This window comes from Stegodyphus dumicola, chromosome 12 (assembly GCF_044657685.1).
Source record: "Stegodyphus dumicola isolate Sdum_Otavi_A_Nest chromosome 12, ASM4465768v1".
Taxonomy (NCBI): Eukaryota; Metazoa; Arthropoda; class Arachnida; order Araneae; family Eresidae; genus Stegodyphus; species Stegodyphus dumicola.
Genome location: NC_140779.1, coordinates 7384460 through 7403917, shown reverse-complemented (window position 1 = coordinate 7403917; position 19458 = coordinate 7384460).

Genomic DNA, 19458 nt, shown 5'->3' with positions numbered 1-19458 from the left:
TGAATTTCTGATTTGTGCTATACACCTTCTTAGTAGTAATTGCACGCTTAACTGCTTTAAGATTTTACATTACGCCCAAAGAAGCGATTCGGGATTTAGATAGACATACCTAATTCTAGAGGATTTTGGCTAAAAATAGTTAAAAGCGGCCTATGTTTACAATTTCCAATAGACAATCTTGTGCACAGGGGATATTTTTTTTTCATTCAGATTTGCCAATACTCGCTAAAATTGCTCAGTTTGTTAATCAAAAATTCGTTAAAACTTTACAGAATTTTATAAGAATTTAATATGGAAGAATAAAATATTTAAAACCAGCATATTTTTAGAATTTCCGACAAACAGTCTTGCGCGCTGGAGATAAAAATGTTACTTTTCGTACAGTATTGCCATTTCTCGCTTTCAAAACTCTCACGTCCGCTACATACAATTTAACAACAAAATTGCAAGGATGGAGAGGATGGGAGAACTGCCTGCGGTATGAATTCCTATTCCCCCCTCCTATCATTTTAAAGCTTTCAACTCGTGTTTTGTTAAGGGGTGTTGGAACCCAAAAATCTTCAAGAAATAGTGATTTCGGATTTTTGCATTTTCAAATTCTCTACACTTTTATCTTTCTAAAAATACCATTTTTTAATCTCTATGAAAATTAGAACTGTAAAAAAATCTAGTTTTAATTTGTCATCGACTGCTTTGATCAATGAGGATTTTTACATAAAAACGCGTTTTTCTCCAAAGTCATTTTTTTTGTACTCGATGTACCTTTTCTCAGGAACTACTGCTCACAGATATCTAAACTTTTTATGGCTCATTTATTAGGTTCCCTAATATTTTCTGAGATGTGCTTTTTGTAATAGACTTAGAAAAAAAAATTTTTTAATTTTTTTGTGTGAGAAAAGTGCTAAACTTTACTATGCCTAACAAAATATTCTGTAATTTACTCTAAACTTCAAAATGCTTCAAAAGCTCATTTCAGTATAATCAGATAGGTACACTTTAATTATAGAAAAAAATTAAGCTTGTATCTACAGCAGATTTTGAGAAAAGGTGCATCGAAAAGGGTCAATTTAACATTGTCGGTATAGGGGTTTCTGATACCCCTTAAAGAAATAAAATGACACTACTTATTGCTTGTATTAATAACACTTAATTTAGTTATTATTTATTTTACTACGTAAGAATAAGCTAGCTTTTTTCCCATTACCTAGGTTTAAATAAATTGTTCATTTAATTTCGCATCAGTTAGTAAACAGTTACTTAGAATAATCTTATTTTATTCGTTTTTAATTTATATTCGTTTATTAGTTTGTTATTAAGATTTAATTCGAATTTACTACTGTCGATTATTTCCTATAGCATAAATTACTTAATAACATATGCATCTTTGCATCTTTTAAAAATCAGACATAAAAATGGAATCTTTTGCATCGTTTCAGAATTTCATTATTTTTTTTTTCTTTTATTTGAATTGGCTATACATTTTTACCTCACCGGTGAATAAAATATAATAATATTCAAATGGAAATAACAATAAAAATAAATACTGAATTATTAATAAGAGTAAAACTAAATAAGTATTATTCTGTCCTAGCTGATAAAATAAAAAAGATAAGATTCCTCATTTGAATTTCATATATGTTTTCAAGTTTTATTCGTTTATGTTATTCTTTTATTTAAATGAAGGTGAGTTCTAAAATAAAAGTAATATTGAGTTGTTTCTTTCGGGATCACCTACAAGTGATCTCATATCCAGGGAAAGAAAAATAGCAGTCCTTACCATTTCAATCCTTCATAAGCATTCTCGGGGCAGTCCTCTATTCAAACTTCGAAATCTTTACTTTCCAGCATTTTACCAATGAAAATGAAGAACTAAAGAAACTGGAGGTCTTTCAAGTCAATATTGATAATCAATATTTAATATTTCCATCAAAAGTCCCTGTATTCTTATTTTATTAGAATTCTTTGGGAATTTTCATCTAGGTTTACTCTTGCTTCCATTCGAGATTTAAGTTCTTGGTGCGTATAGATGTAAAAAATCGACTACGTCATATGCAAAGTAGCTTTCTATGTGATGTGTTTACTTTCTTTCAGTAGGAACAGAGAAAATATTTTTAAAAGTGTGTACATTCACGTTTTTTACGTCAGTTGAAAGATTTTGTTTAGTTGCTTATAGATTTTAGTTTTCCTCTTATGTCAAAATAATTTGCAGAAATTTAAATGAAGGGAATTAAGGCACTTTTCTTAATATAAATTTACGAAGCAATTAAAATTACCTGTTTAGTCACATTCTTAAAAACTCATTTAGAGACAATAAATTCTATACTATTTACTATTCTATGCGCGTTTGTTTGTTTGTGGCATTATTTCTTTCAGAACAACGGGAAGTTGAGCTTCCAGAGAAGTACCCCCGGATTCTAAAAAATTGTGGGAAGCCATTTCAAAAATTCTCATCTTCCTACAAATTTAATTAGTCGAGATATTAATTAAAAACTCTGAAACGGTAATTTTCGCACTCATTTTTTCCGAGTGGCAACAGTCTTGCACGCTCGAGATAAAATTCTGCTTTATTTCGAGAAGTGTTGCCACTGCTCGTTTTCAAATCGCAGAGTTTCTTACTAAAAACATCCAACTTTTACAAAATGTAAAATAAATATAGTGTTGCCAAACGTTAAATATATTATCTCCGATTCCAAAAATTCGTGCAAAGCCATGTCGACTACTATCATCTAAGAACGGCTTTAATCAGCCAAGATTTTAATTAAAAATCGTGCAGTTTGTTAATAAAAAATTTGCAAATTTTATAAAATACGAAATAAAAATAACATTGCCGAACATTTAACATATATAATAATAACCAATTCACATTCTGACGTTGAAGAAAGCCCGTGATTTCATATGATGCCATTGTATGACGAAACGTTTCCTTAATAACAGCACTTTAAATAAATAGCTGCTGTTGACAACTTTTTTCTTTCAGGTCAGTATAATTGACACGATTATTAATGCCACGTTAATTCCTTTCTAGATATTTAGAAAATGTTATACACTGACTATCAATAAGTATTTGGACACCTACGAAAATGACGATATCTGCGGTCCTAAGGTACGTCACCGAATCCGACGGTATATATCGTGTAGGAAACAGCATCGGCTTTAGTCGCATGCAAGATGCCTCGCAGTTCGAAGCTCTCTGATTTCGAAAAAGATATAATTATTGGGTATTGCAAATGTGATCGATCCTTAAGGGACATATCTAGCGATCTGAAGTACCCAAAATCGACAGTGGCCTATGTGATTAAGTGGAAGGTGAGCGGTGATTGTCGGAATGTGCCCCAAATCGGCAGACCAACGAAACTGGGGGATAGAGACCCACGAGTGCTGTCCAGAGGAATTCGGAAAAACTGCACCCAACCGATGGCCCTCATCCACGAGGAGTTTCAACAGGCATCGGGGAGTATTGTTCCAATGAATACCATCCGTAAGGAAGCACATCTGCTTGGTTTTCATGGTCGTGCTACTGCCCATAAGCTTTTGATCACAAAGTCCAACCGCGCTGCACGGTTAATGTGGTGCAAAGCACATCGAAATTGGACCGTAGATCAGTGGAAACGGGTTCTTTGGAGTGACGAATCAAGGTTCATCCTTTACCGTTCGGATGGCAGGGTCTGGCGTCTACCTGGAGAACGTCTCCTGCCAAAATGCATTCTGCCAACAGTCAAGTTCGGCGGAGGTGGAATTATGGTCTGGGGGTGTTTCTCCTGGTATGGGCTGGGACCCTTGGTCCCCATTCAATGTAAGCTCAACTCCGATGCCAACTGCACTATTTTGGATGACAATGTGCTTCCTACGTTGTGGCAGTTTTACGGGTTGGACCCCTGTTACTTTCAGGACGACAATGTCAGTTGTCATGTTTCGACGTTAACCAGGGCTTGATATGGTGCCAATGGAGTTCATCGAATGGACTGGCCTGCCTAGAGTCCAGACCTGAACCCTATCGAGAACCTCTGGGACGAGTTGAATCGCCGAATTCAGGTGTGCCCTACCCGTGCAAAATCAGTGAAGGAACTTCTATGTCTTCTCCAAGCCGAGGGGAATAAAATGCTACTAGCTGTCATACAAAGACTTGTGGAAAGTATGCCCCGGAAAGTCCACGCTGTAATTACCTCTCGTAGAGGCTCTACCAACTATTGATTTTGAATAAAGTTCGTTTTTCTTTTCTATAACAGGTGTTCAAATACTTATTGGTAGTCAGTGTATTAAATTAATTTTAAATCATGACATCATACGTATTAACCTGAAGTGTCAAAAGTTTTTGTTTCCTAGGTAGGCTGTAAAAAAATTATTTACGAATTGGTTGTTGCTTGGAAAGAATGAGCTAATTTCATTCATAATGAAATCCTTTTATGTATTTTCTTTTCAGGTGGACATAGAACTTATAAATTTGCTTTAGCCGCACCCCTTTATTATACTCTTAACAAATGTCTTAGCCTTTATAATTTAAAATATGGATTTAGATTAATGCATAGAGAGAATTTTTTAAATGCTATGATTACGGATGTTTTTTTGTAAGTAAAACCCATTTACCCTTACTTTTAATAACATACATTATTTATGGTATGTAATTTTTTGAATGCAGATTTTATTTCTTCGCTAGCATTTCAAGTTTTCTTTGTAAAATTCTGCAAAAATAAAATTAAAGATCGTGCTCAATTTTTGTCGTGCGGCTGTCAAATTTTTTGCATTTTTTATTTTATCATTAGAACTATACGTTTTCTCCAAATATAAGTATAGGAGCCGGGAGATCAAAGTGAATGATAGATTTAGTTATTTGTCCAAAATCATTTATTTAATCAATTTGAAATTGACGAAACAGGGGCATTTCCCTCATTTTCGCATTTCTAAAAATGCCGTTTGGCTTACATGAAACTCCGCCACTTTTCATAGGATAGAATTTTGTCCTAGGTAAGTCCTAGGTAGGACAGTCCTAAGACGCTTATTTATTGCAATAATATAATAATTAATAGTGAGACAATTAAGAATGTCGCTTGGTTTATGTGTGCACGCAAAGCCTCGATGGCTATCTGCCTAAGAAGAGGGATGCCTTCGTGGAGGACTTTCTAAGGAAAACTGGCTCGTATACACGTTACACATGTGGAAAACCCCGAAAACGCCCATGCAGCCAGACCGTTCGCGGGATTCGAACCTCGGACCGAACTACCGGTGTTCAGCGACTTTACCGCTCGGCCGCTGGTAGGCTATTTTTTTAAAGGAAACTGGCTCGTATACACGTTACACATAGGGAAACCACGAAATCGCCCACGCAGCAAGCCGTTCGCAGGATTCGAACGTCACACCGAACTATCAGAGTTCAGCGACTTTTACCGCTCGGCCAGTGCTGGGCCCGATTAATAGCGTGACGAAACATTAAAGACTGACAGTGTTCATATTATATGACTCTTAAAAATTTTGCTAAGATAGCTGGGCCTTAGTTAAAATTAAAAAGAAAAAAAAAAGACAGATATGCTCGGTCGGCCGAAGCAAATACAGCATTCGAATAGCTTAAAAAAGCATTAATTCAAGCACCGATGTCAAAGTGTCTTGAAGGTGATGAAAACTTGGAAATCGCTACGGATGCCTCTGATTACGTAATCGGTGCTATTCTAAGTCAAAAAGGACATCCGGTTGCATATTTTAGTAAAACTACACAGAGAAATTATACACATATAGAAAATGAAACCTTAGCAGTTTTGTTAGCAGTTCAAAAATGTATAGTATATTTTCAGAAAATTCTCGATACAATATACGCTGAAGTGACAAACGTCATGGGATAGCAATATGCAAATATACAGATGGCAGTAGTATCGCGTAGAAAATGTATAAATGCGAAGTGCTTTCGCAGGGCTTTCATTTGTGTTCAAGTTATTCATGTGAAGAGGCTTTGACGTGATTATGGCCGCACGACGAGAATTAACAGACTTTGAACGCGGAATGGTAGTTGGAGCTAGACGCATCGGTCATTCCATTTCGGATATCGTTAGGGAATTCAATATTCCGAGAGCCACGGTGTCAAGAGTGTGCCGAGAGTAGAGAGTATCTAATTTCAGGTATAACATCCCACCATGGACAGCGCAGTGGCCGACCACCTGCACTTAACGACCGAGACCAGCTACGTCTGCATAGAGTTGTCAATGTTCACAGACAAGCAACACTGCGTCAAATAACGGCAGAAATCAATGTGGGACGTACGAGGGACGTGTCGGATAGGACAGTGCGGCGAAATTTGTCTTCCTTGGGCTATGCCAGCAGAGTGCCTTTACCGACTCGAGTGCCTTTACCGACAGCACGACATCGCCTGCAGCGACTCTCGTGGGCTCGTGAGCATATCGGTTGGTTCCTAAACGAATGGAAACCCGTGGCTTGGTCAGATGAGTCACGATTTCAGTTGGTAAGAGCTGATGGTAGGGTTTGAGTGTAGCGCAGACCCCACGAAGCCATGGGCCCAAATTGTCAACAAGGCACTGTTCAAGCTGCTGGTGGTTCCATAATGGTCTGGGCTGTTTTTACATGGCATGGACTTGGTCCTCTGGTGCAAATGAACCGACCATTGACTGGAAATGCATATCTTCAGCTACTTGGAGATCAATTACAGCCATTCATGGACTTCACGTACTCAAACAACAATGGGATTTTTATGGATGACAATGCGCCATGTCACCGGGCCACAATTGTTCGCGATTGGTTAGAAGAACATTCCGGACAATTCCAGCGAATGATCTGGCCACGTAGATCGCCCGACATGAATCCCGTCGAACATTTATGGGACATCATCGAGAGGTTAGTTCGTGCCCAAAACCCTGCACCGTCAACACTTTCACAATTATGGACATCTATAGAGGCAACATGGCTCAATATTCCTGCAGGGGACTTCCAACGACTTGTTGAGTCCATGCCACGTCGAGTTGCTGCTTTTCGCCGGGCAAAAGGAGGACCGACAAAATATTAGGAGGTATCCCATGACTTTTGTCACTTCAGTGTATTCCGATCATGCGGCTGTCAGTTGTTTGTACTCACCAAGGAATTTATTACCAAGACTGATTTCAATCGTCTCTTTTATAAATGAAGCGTCATCTGCTATACATAACCATAGCTGAAGAAATTGTAAAATAATGTATGAAAAAATTTTGAGGATTTCATGCAATACATTTAAAATTCGTTGAAATATCCATTTTAAACGTTTTCTGATATTTTCATCATTTTGTGCATAGGCATACACTTAATAAACCTTCCAATTTTAATAAATATCTTTAATAAAATAGTATAAAAATAATGAACACTGGTCAAATCTCTAAACAATTTAAACTCCTTCATCAGTAGATGAGAATTAATGCTAGCTGCAAAAGTGATGTTGCTAAGGGAATGAATGTTACCTGACATTTTAATGTATAATTACTTTAATCGAGTATTATAATTGCATTTTATTTTAGCGATTTAAATTTTGGCTTGTGTTAGTATTACAAATTTGAAAAGAGGTTATATAATCCGTATCCTGAAAGGCTATATTATAAATTATGACAAAAAAATTCGGATGTGGATACTACATGATTTCCTTGTATGGCCTGTTAAATTATACACATGTTTACCATTTCGTCTAAACTTATTTCCTCAAATTTTATTAGAGATAAATTTCTCATTGTATTAATTCTGTTCTCAAAAACAAACGAAATTAAAAAATTAAATTATAATTGGATTAAAAATTTTAAAATTATAATTTAAAATTTCTATGAGTTTCTATGCAAAAACAAGCAATTCGGACAGCCGGGGAAAAGGCAGATTTTTTGGAGCAAAAATCCGAAATTTTTCTTTGTTTTCCACTCGGCAAAAAGGTACTGAAGTTTGTGCAGAAACTGACCTAATTCACTAAGATTTGCAAATGTAAACAAATGTCTGCTTTGTTAGGCTTAGTAGTTAAACAACTTTTAAATTTTTGAAAATTCCACAACTATTGCATGCAGATTAACTAAAGGCTCTAAAACCGTAACCGGAAGACAGGAGCAAGACAATTCAATTACTTTTAAAGCAAGAGATGCACAATTTACCAGCCTATAAGCATAAAAATGCTGAGTTCATTGAGCTGGGGAACAGAGGTATTAAATATATATTGAGATATTATATACATTTGGTGCGGCAGATTGCATCCGAAAATGGAGTGCACAACTACATATTATAGTAGTCCCATATAAAAGATTTCAACGCTCCGAGGCCATTTGTTTTTAATTATGTGAGATACATACGTAAGACGTCAAGAAAAAGTCTCTTCTCAATCCATTTTGAGTCCATTATAATGGATTTAAAATGGATTTTCAGTCAATTATAATGTGCGTACATACAGACGACACACAAAATCATTATCGAAATGAATTCGAGAGCTGTCAAAATGGATATTTTCTCTGAAATATAATGCTCGAAATTTTTCGCGATTGCAATACTTTCTTTACTTACCAGGAATTAAAAAGAAATGAATAATATTTCTCCTCATTTTGGAATTGTATGCCTCAATGATAATAATTTACTTCTATCATAACACAAATGCAAATTTATGCTTTTTTTTTAATACCGAAGTTGATTATCTGATTGAAAAGCTGTTTTACGCGACCTACATTCGAATCTTAATTGGAAAGCGCTCTGCCTTTGAGAAACATCTGCTTTTGCATTCGGATCAAATAAGCCAAACCATTTAGAAATAATTGCTTTGAGATGAACACATTAAACTAAGGAAAACTAAGCTATAAGGAGAATTGCTTCAAAAACAAATATTTTGATAAATGATGCCATTTAGCAGTTTTAAACATTATCGTGATGAAAATAATTAATTTAAGGGAATATTTCATTACTTGTGTTTTCTGTTTAGAAGGATTTCAATCAGTTAAGTTTTTATCCTCAGTTTGTTTGACTTTTTCTTCATTAATACGCATTATGCTAGATGAGCCTTGAACTAAATGAGTTCTTTAATGAAAGAATTTTTCATCATTTAAAAATTTGTTTAAGATGTGGATAAGTTTTCTTATACATCGCATGTTGATCTAATAATTAATAGCTCTTAAAATAAAATTTTACATAATAAAGGGAAAAATATGATGTGTACACCACATGACTTCCTTGTGCGGAATATTAAATTATAAGCATATATTTTTGCATTTTATTTACACTTATTTGATTGAATTAAGTCTACTTCCTCGATAGAGCATAAACCACAATAGAATAAATGCACTCCTTAAAATTCACTATATTTGTTTGTCATGGCGACACTCTGGCGCTAGGTAACTTAACAGTGTTATGTCTCATTCATTTTAGAACTCATAATGCACAAAAATTATATCAGCTGGAGAATTATCTAATCGTTGCCACATGTGATATTCAAATCAAATACTATAATAAATCTAAAAAGATTTATGAATGAAATTAAACAAACAAACAAAACAACAGTTTTTCACAGACCATTCAGAATGTCTGATGCAATTAATTCAGTTCTCACTTCTCGGCAAGGCAAAAATACATAAACCACAAAATACCTACATTAAAAATTAGGAAATACATCTTAAACACTTATTCCCTCAAATAAATTCCAGAATGGATTAAGGATAATTTAATTCGCAATAATAAAAGAAGGCGTTGTCTTTGTCGCGGCGAAGCTCAGTTTCTGTAAATTGGCAACTAACCCACTATTTTGATTATTTCGATAACCTTCAAAAGTAAACAATATGGTCGCTATGGTAAACGTAATTAGGCTTAGCCGCACTTAAACAACTTTTAAATTGTTGCTAATTCTACAAATATTGCATGCAAATATACTAAAGGCAACATAATTCCGGATAAGAACCGGAAGATAAGAACAACATAATTCAATCATTTCTAGAGCAAAATATGCTCAAATTACCAACATATAAGAATAAAAAGAATTGAGCTCACCGAGCCGTATAACAGAGTGGGTACACATTTTTGGTAAGGCCGATTGCAACCAAAAAGGGAGGTTCACATCTGCATGTTATAGCAGTCCTATATACACCTACAGATACCATGAAAAAATAGCTTCTGAATCCATTTTAAATCAGGTTTGTAATTCGTTTTTTGGAAAGAGTTCTTTATTCTGTCCATGCTTAAAGCTATCAAGAAAAAAACATTCTTAAGTTTCATTCGATAGCTGTCAAAATGGATATTTTCGTTAAAATATGAAACCCGAAATTTTTCGCGATTACAATACTTCCTTTTTACTTTGTTCAAGGAAGTAAAAAACTACGTATAGTTCTGTAACATTATTAATGGAGTAAATGTAAAGTTGGTATTACTTGTAAAAATTCCAAAAAAAGCTGTAATTGAAATTTTATATGTTATTTGAAATTCAATTATCATCATTAAAATTACCATACTGTGTAATACCTACTAATACCTCATTATTATCGCTAAAATTGCTATAGCAGCTTCGATAAAAATTTAAGTCTTTCGATATTTATAGAACTTCTAATGGATTTCGACAATCTCAAACAGTTTTAATTTAAAATCTAGATGTCCTAAATCCTAAGACTTAAACAGGCGAATCTACCTATGGAATTTATTCTACGCGTATAATCCATCTATATACGTAGTTCATAATGTATTGTCAATATATAAGCTACCAGCTTAGAGAAGGAAATTTGTGAATTTACTTGATGAAATATTATACCTAATTTCGACTGAATCGTTGATCTAAATTACGGCAAAGTTGTTAATTGATCCTAAGCTGATTACGTTAAGCTTGTATTATGTCTTCATTAGCGTTAAATACCAGCTAATGGGGCTAAAGTAGAAATATACTTCAAGGAAATAATTCATCGACGCAAATCATCATAATTAGTTTAGCTACGTTCTGCATTTAAATTCTCAGTAACCTGTGAATGTTGCATTATTCTTTTTACGATATGTATCATATTATTGCTAAACTAATCTAAATGATAGAAAACGTTTTTAAATCTATAAAATCCTTTAATAAAATCCACATAAATTAATTTAAGTCTTATGTATGGAGACAACCTGCAACTGAAATTGAGTGCTTCATAACGATATCTCTAAGCCTTTTGATTTCGTCCGCTTCTGCATTGAATAATCATGATGGTACACATCATGTTGTTAGTATTAATTCAATTAATTTAACTTAAGGGGAAGCAAACATGGCGGTCATTCTACTGGAGTTAAAAGTAAAATGTTTGTAATAAACATCTATTTACTCATATGGCATAATTATTTTTGTAAATGGGGACTTCGTTGAAGACAGGGGTGAAATATAAGTAACATTAAAGCCTTAAAAGGATTAATGGTACTTGAGGATCTCGGGGGGTTATCAACTGCAACAATTATCAGTGCTACCAAATCGAAAATATACCTTTCGGCTTAAGGCACAATGTTCCAAGTAGTGTTTAACGTATATTCTATGCACAACTTTATCAGTTACAACCATAAAGGTTCATCCGTTCCAGTAACCCTTTGCGGCACAGTGTGTCCGACCTGGACACACCTAAAAATTTCCTTCTGTATGCACAGAAAAATTGAATGAAAAAGGATTTTTAGGTTACTATAGGTTACTCCGAACCTTCTTTATTTATAGTAGATGGCAGCTCAACAGAAACCAGTCCATATATTTCAGCCATGTTTAGTTTGTTGAGATCCTCCTTTTTCAAAGAAATCTTCCACATTTTTTTAGGGTATATAAGAAATTGTTTGAAAAGAAATTTCTATTTTATTTTTTGGCTGTATGCTAATCTCCTTATTCTATATTACTTTTAAATGTTTACCTTGTAATCTTGCCTAAAATCATACGGCCAACCCCAGGTGTGCCCAGACCGGGCTCACCGATGATCTAAGACAACTGAGAGTCTGTATTCTTTGTTTCACTGTATCTCATCGGCCAGTTCATTGACAACAATGCTCGTTTCAGCACTCTTTTCGAAGCTCTATTCAATGAGTGTTCCACTTTGGGCACTCCCACAGAATTAAAACGATAAGTGCTATCTTCAGAAAATTTTAGTTGTTACTCCTCTAGGCCTAATTAGTCTGCCTACCTTTTTTTTTCTTTTTTTTTTTTTTTTTTATCAAAACTCCGACTTCGAAAGGTAGCGTGGCGGAAAGGGTTAATGGTACTAAAGGCCCTTGGCAGTATCATAGCTATTACCGTTGCCATGAAATGCAAACATACCTTTAGGCTTAAAGGCACGGTCTTCCAAGTAATGTTTAACGTATGTTCTATGCAGACGTTTATCAGTTACAACCATAAAGGTATTAATGGTACTTGAGGACTTTGACGGTATCAGCTGTAGTTATTACCCAGTGCTATCAAATGTAAAAGATACCGTTAGTGTTATGGCACAATGTCTGAAATAGTGTTTAACATATGTCCTATGCACAAGTTCATCATCACTTCCAGCCTAAAAGTTTCATTAATTAAAGCTTTAAAGGCATTAATGGTAGTTGAGTTTCTTAGCGGTATCAGCTATAGCTATTATCAGTGGTATCAAATGCAATCAAAGGCACAATGTCCGAAGTAGTGTTTAACATATGTTTTGTGAACAAGTTCATCACTTCCAGCCTAAAAGGCTTATCAATTAAAGCCGGTACTTGAGGACCTTGGCGGCATCAGCTGCAGTTATTACCAGTGCTATCAAAAGTAAAAGATACCTTTAGGCTTAAGGCACAATGTTCGAAGTAGTGTTTAACATATGTTCTATGCACTTGTTCATCAGTTAAAGCCTAAAAAGCATCAATGGTAGTTGAGGTTTCCCATAACTGTTTTAACATTATGACCAAGAAAATAATTTTTGATAAAATTTACGTATTACGATTTTATATGCTGCATTCTTGTTTTGCACAACTTAACGTCAGAGCTTATAAAAACAGACAGCATTAAGCAAGCACCCCTATCTTGATTATGGAAATACAAAGTTTTAATAAAAAAATGTTCCTCAGGTTAAGATCTGTGAATCATGTTTTCCATTTACATAAAATGTTTTAATCCTTGATATATGACTCTAATGATAAAAACGTGAGAGAAGTTAAGAAATTTCTGAAGGTACAGTGTGTCGCTGGTAAGTTTTCATTTTTTAGCCGAAAGTGGAAATTTCCACGCAAGGGCTATTAATTTCGTTTTGGCAAATTTGCGGTGATTCACTATAAACTGCGAATCACTTTTTTAATTGTTGCTATGAAATGTTAGAGCCCTGTATTATATTCAAAGATATTAATTAACGAAGAATCTGCACAACTGTCAATATGTTTCTCGCATTGTGATAAAAAAATGGTGCCTAGAGCCATCCAATTTTGAATAACGTACATCTCAGCCCGAATATGGGCATTTGGAAGCCCAAATTTGGAATCTGCTTTATTATCTACTTCATAATTTTGTAAAGCATTTATGAGTTTTTGATTAACAAAATCAACGATTTCAAAGCGAGCAGTGGCAACACTGTACCAAAAAAAAATTATCTCCAGCGCGTGAAACTGCGTGTCGAAAGTACTAATGATATGCTCCACTTAAAAAAAAAAAAAATATTTTACGATGTTGCTGTTGAACTGAACTTTATGGTTTAAGTGCGAAGAACGTCGTATTTAGTAAATAAAGGTAACACACAAAAACTCCCCTTTGGGCCTAATGTAATATCTGAAAGCTTTCAGATTTTTTTTCCACTGCTGGCCACCCAAATTGCAACACCAAGAGAGACAAGAGATATCACAACAAAATTTATTTAGTGGATAACATGTTCACCAAGTATCAAATGATTAAATTTATAGACTTCTGTGAAGTGTGGTTTCTTCCAGATTCAGTAGCCAGAGTAGCCGCCATTGTTGGAGATCACCGCTGCCACACGCCTCGACATTGATTCAAAGAGACTTTGGATGTGTTCTTGGGGTACAGCAGACGAGCAGCTTCCACACGTTGCCAAAGTTGATCTGGTGTGGCAGCTTGGGATGTAATCTGGGTCAATCGTTCAGAAACCATGGACCACATGTTTTCTATCGGCGAAAGATCCGGAGAGCGAGACGGCCAGGGAATCAATTCAATCTGGCGATTGACGAAGAACGCTTGGACAATACGTGCCACGTGTGGTCGCACATTATTCTGTTGAAATATGGCTGTGGGCAAGCCCTGAAGATAAGGAAGGACAACTGGCTCCAACACCTCGGAGATGTAGCGCTGGCTGTTTAAAGTAGCGGCAATGCGTATTAGAAGACTGCTCAAAACAATTAAAGGATATTGTAAGTTATATATAAAATAAAGATATAAGCGAAATATTTTGCCGAAAATGGAAGAAGAGAATCACAAATGCAAATTTTTCTGATTTTCAAACTGTGGAGTATGCTAATTTTGAGTTCGACGTCAAAAACGTCGCTTCAGCGGCAGCGAATGAAATTTGACTTTCAACTGAATAAAAGACAATGAAGACAAGGATGATCGGCATTCAGTGACTGCTTTGTTTGAGTACGATGTCTCAGCGAGTCATTTAACCGATTCAGAAGCTTGGAGAGTTGCTAGTACGTTAGAAGGGGGCCAAACTCAAGCCGAAGTAGCGCAAGCCATTGGAGTGTCACAAAGTGTGATTTCCAAGATGTGGAACCATTTTTTGGAAACTGGAAGTGCAGGCCGAAGACGAGGGCAAGGTCGTAGACGGGCAACAACGCCCAATGAAGATCGTTATTTAGTGTTAACGGCTCGGAGACACCGAAATATGAATGCTACTCTTCTCCAACAACACCTTCGCTCGGCTACTGGCACCACGGTTTCAACGCAGACTGTCCGAAACCGGCTCGCTGACGGATAGTATGTGTTAGACTAACATCAAGGCATCGTCGCGACCGCAGGGAGTGGGCAACAGATCATGTAAACTGGAGGAGAAATGAATGGAGTAATGTTCTTTTTTCTGACAAGTCCCGTTTTTCCGTTCATTCTGATAATAGGCGTATTTTTATCTGGAAGGACCGTGGCAGTAGGAATAATCCTGCGTTCGTGCATGAAAGTGCCAGATTTGGCGGTGGGGGAGTGTTGGTGTATGGTGGCATCTCCATTGACGGGTGCACACAACTCTTCATCATTCGAGATGGACCTCTGACTGGTCGCCGATATAGGGATGAGATCCTCAGACGTATTGTAGTCCCTTACGCTGCAGCAATCGGAGATGGTTTCATTTTAATGGACGATAACTGCAGGCCACATCGTGCTAACCTGGTGGAGGATTTCCTTTTCGAGGAAGGAATCGTACGAATGGAATGGCCAGCGTGTTCTCCAAACATGAGTCCAATAGAGCACGTTCGGGACGCTCTAGGAATAGGAGTTGCTGGCCGCCAACCACTCCCACAAACTCTCCAAGAAAGAGCTCTTCTGGAAGAGTGGGACAGAATACCCCAACTCGTGATTAATAGCCTCATTGACTCCACGCCTCAAAGGTGTTCAACGTTGCTGGCCGTCCGTGGAAACACAATTGCGGAATAAAATGCATTTTTTTTCTGCCAAACATGTGTAATTTATTCTCATATAACCTACTACGTCTGTCGACCATGTATCAATCAACTGAAACGTTTCCCAGCCACAAGATCCGCCTAAAACCGCAATATCCTTTAATTGTTTTGAGCAGTGTAAAATACCGCCCCATACCATAATACCCTGTGCAGGATCCTTGTGGCGGTGCATAACGCAGCTGTCCAGCATCCTCTCTCCACGGTGTATCCAGACTCGAATTCGACCATCGTGGTGTTGCAGACAGAAGCGTGACACGTCAGTAAAGACAATTTCAATCCATTCTACCGTCCACATCCTTTTTTCATTGCATCATTGGCGGCGGAGACGTCTGTAGTTCTGCGTCAAGGGTAGACGAAGCAATGGACGTCTTGCTGACAGACCACTCTGCTGTAACGGCGTCGAATGGTACGCGCAGACACTGGATGATGCGTTACAGACTGAATGTGCTGTGCTATGGTTCATGATGTGACTGAGCGATCCGTCAATGCCCCGCGCACAGTGCTCCTTTCATCGCGTGAAGTGGTGAACTGAGGTGGATGCGATCAAACACGTCGGTCCGTCGTGCCCTCCTGCGTCCAGCGGTCACATATCCGCATTACAGTTGTTTGGTTTCGTCTAACACGACTACCTGTTTCCCTGAAAGATAATCCACACTCTCGGTAAGCCACTATCCTTCCTCTGTCGAAATCAATCGGATACTTGGTCAAACGATGATCGCTGTTTACTACGACATTATCGTTGTTGATCATAATTGATCTTTTTTTTTTTTTTTTTTTTTGAAAAAAAACACCAATTGCTCAACTTGAAATCAGCGAAAACTCCAAGCCTTAAATAGCGCTTTGAAGTGGCGCCACAGGCGCGCGTGATGTGCGTCTGCGCTGATATTCTAATCATTTGCATATCTCACCTCCGCTAATGCATGTTGTAAATCCAAAGACTTGCTTATTACACCTTCCGCCTTAGAAAAGAAATTTATTCTTACATTTATGCTTTTGGAAGCATCAGTTGTTGAACTTTTCAAGGACAGTCTTTTCTCAATATGATTTGTGTACACTATTAATACCAGAACTCAGTTATATTAGAAAGTCCTCTCAAGTGGTTGATGGTAAAACAAAGAGGGTCGGGATAACCTTGAAATTGGGGTGGAAAGTTTAACAGTTAGCTAGATTCAGCAATACCTCAATTACCTGTGGTACTACGGAGGTGCTGGCCTAGCTTCTACCTGTACCTGTAAATTTTATGTCATTTACATGCTTCCTTCATGGTGTTGCATTTATGGTGGCCAGCAGTGTAATTCATTTTTTCCTCTCGCAATGGCGAGTCTTCAGCCGACTTCGGCTTGGCATCTACTAAGGCGAGAAGTGGTGTTCATTTTATTATGGAGGCAAGTAATGGGGGGGTACCTTTGCGCATACAAAGGGACGAACAGTTACAACCATGCATTCTCCGGGATTCGTGCCTGTGCCCCTCTTTATCGCAGTCGGCTCTCCTAACCACTATACAATCGGGGGGGGGGAGTTTTAATGTTAAAACATTTTAATCGCTCATAGTGAAGCTGCAAAAGAACAAGTTATGACAATTACTACTACTACTTCCTTACTTGCTTGCATTATAAAAGCGTGAATTTATGTAAAGAAAAAAAAAAGTAATGTAATTATTTGTTGAATTTTATGCAGTTGATGCATGCCCTTACGGATTTAATGCTTTACGGATTGATACATGACTTTACGGTATTTTTTAAGAGTTTGCTGGATGAAGCTGGATAGTTCTTCGCATTACGGAAATGCAGATAAACAATTTATCGTAAATAAATGTGTCACAATGCACGCGAGACCGTTTTCCTTCTCTTCGAAACGAAATCGTTTAAAATGCGCCATTTTAAAAGCATTTCACAAATTCTAAAGAAGAAAGTTGCAAGAGTTAATTTCTGCGAAGTAATGTAGGGGCTCCATGATAAGGGAGCTCCGGAGATAGAAAGCAACACGAAGGAACGCAGATAAAAGGTTAAAAGTGAATAAATTGCTTTCTTTGCATATGTTTTGATTCATTAGGAATTCAGTTTTGAAACTTTGCAAACGCGTTGAATGTATCCACGTAAGATTTTAGTTCATGAATGGTTTTGAGACTAAGGCATTTTTAACAACTAGTAATAAAAAATATATTTATTGAAATAAGTTTCTCTTCCGATTTAAGTGATAATTCTAATGCACCTTCAGCACAAAAGTTGGTGTATTTAATTATGGAAAAGCACACTAGGGCTATCTGCCTAAAGGGAGGGATGCCTTCGTGGAGGACTTTCTAAGGGAAACTGGCTCGTATACACGTTACACATGGGGAAAACCACGAAAACACCCATGCAGCCAGCCCGTTCGCGGGATTCGAACCTCAGACCGAACTACCAGTGTTCAGCGACTTTACCACACGGCCGCTGGTGGGCCCTTCAGCATAAAAGAGAAGGCCCCCCCCAAAAAAAAAATCCTGAAAGCTTTCAGAATTTGTATTACGATCAAAGGGGCCTTTTTTTTAACATTTTGTGTCTTACCTTTATTTACTAAATGCCATGTTCTTCGCAATTAAACCATAAAATTCAGTTCAACAGCAATATCGGAAAATAATTTAAAAAGAGTATATCTTTAGAATTTCCGACACTCAGTCTCACACGATGGAGATATTTTTTTTTTTTTTCTAGTTCAGTGTTGCCATTACTTGCTTTGAAAGTGCTGAGTTTGTTAATCAAAAATTTGTTAAAATTTTTATAAAATGTGAAATAGATATGTTATGTTATGTTACGTAAAAGTGAAGGGGGACACCTAATATTTACCCTAAGTAAGCAAGTGTTAGCCCCACACACTAACTAGAAAACTAACAACATTCTGGCATTATTTTCCCGAGTCGTGATGGAAAATGTGACTCCAGTGAGCACTATAAGTACTGCCACCGGCGGCAGCATCAACGATACTCCTACCTTTCAGCGTTAAATTAGCTCAAGTAAAAGGGATTGAATTACATAATATACATTGCGAAATACATAGTTGTGCAGGTGCATATTTTGGAGATGTTATCTATTGTAGTGGGTACAGGCAACATGTTCCAGGACATTATATATTGCATTAGAAACATGCAGGATGTTCCCACGTTACAAATCATTTTCATAAACATGATCTGTTTACTATCAGAGTTAATTAAGAACTATAAAATTGTTTACAAAGCTTACATTTAAGTACTGTTGTAAAGTTGTGCTGAAACGTTAACAGCTCAATTTTGACGATTCAATATGAAATAGGTAATAAAACACACTCCAAATTTGGTTTCCAGATGTTCACATTCGAGTAGAGGTATACGTTATCCAAAATCGGATATCTGTAGGTACCGCTGCTTTTCAAAGTGCGAGAAACATACATACATTCGAGCAGATTCTTCATTATCTGGTATCTTTCAATGCATGACTCTAATATTCGGAGGCAACAATTTGAAAAGTAAAACGCTGTTCATAGCGAACTAATGCAAAATGCTAATGATTAAACATGATTACTTTGTTCACAGTTCGGAATTAAGGTTCATTTCGAATAAAATTCGCAGATATTTTCTCTTTTATTTTAAAAATTCGTGTTTTTAGTAATTTTTAAAGTTTTTGAAAACACAAACGTTTTTAATTACAACCTATAAAACTTTTACAAGGATCTTAAATTAGAGTATTTCTATACATACCTCCAAAATGTTTACTAAAAATTTGTAAAGATATATGTGAATTTATACATTCACGAGTACTGAAATTTTGCATATTTCTTATAAATGTCAATCACCTCAAATGTGGTTTATGCATTTTAATTCAAATTATTTGAAAGAATGAACGATATAACCCTTTTTTCTTATCGTGCATATCGAAAGGAAAAGGAAAATAGGTTACCATAAAATAAGACTTC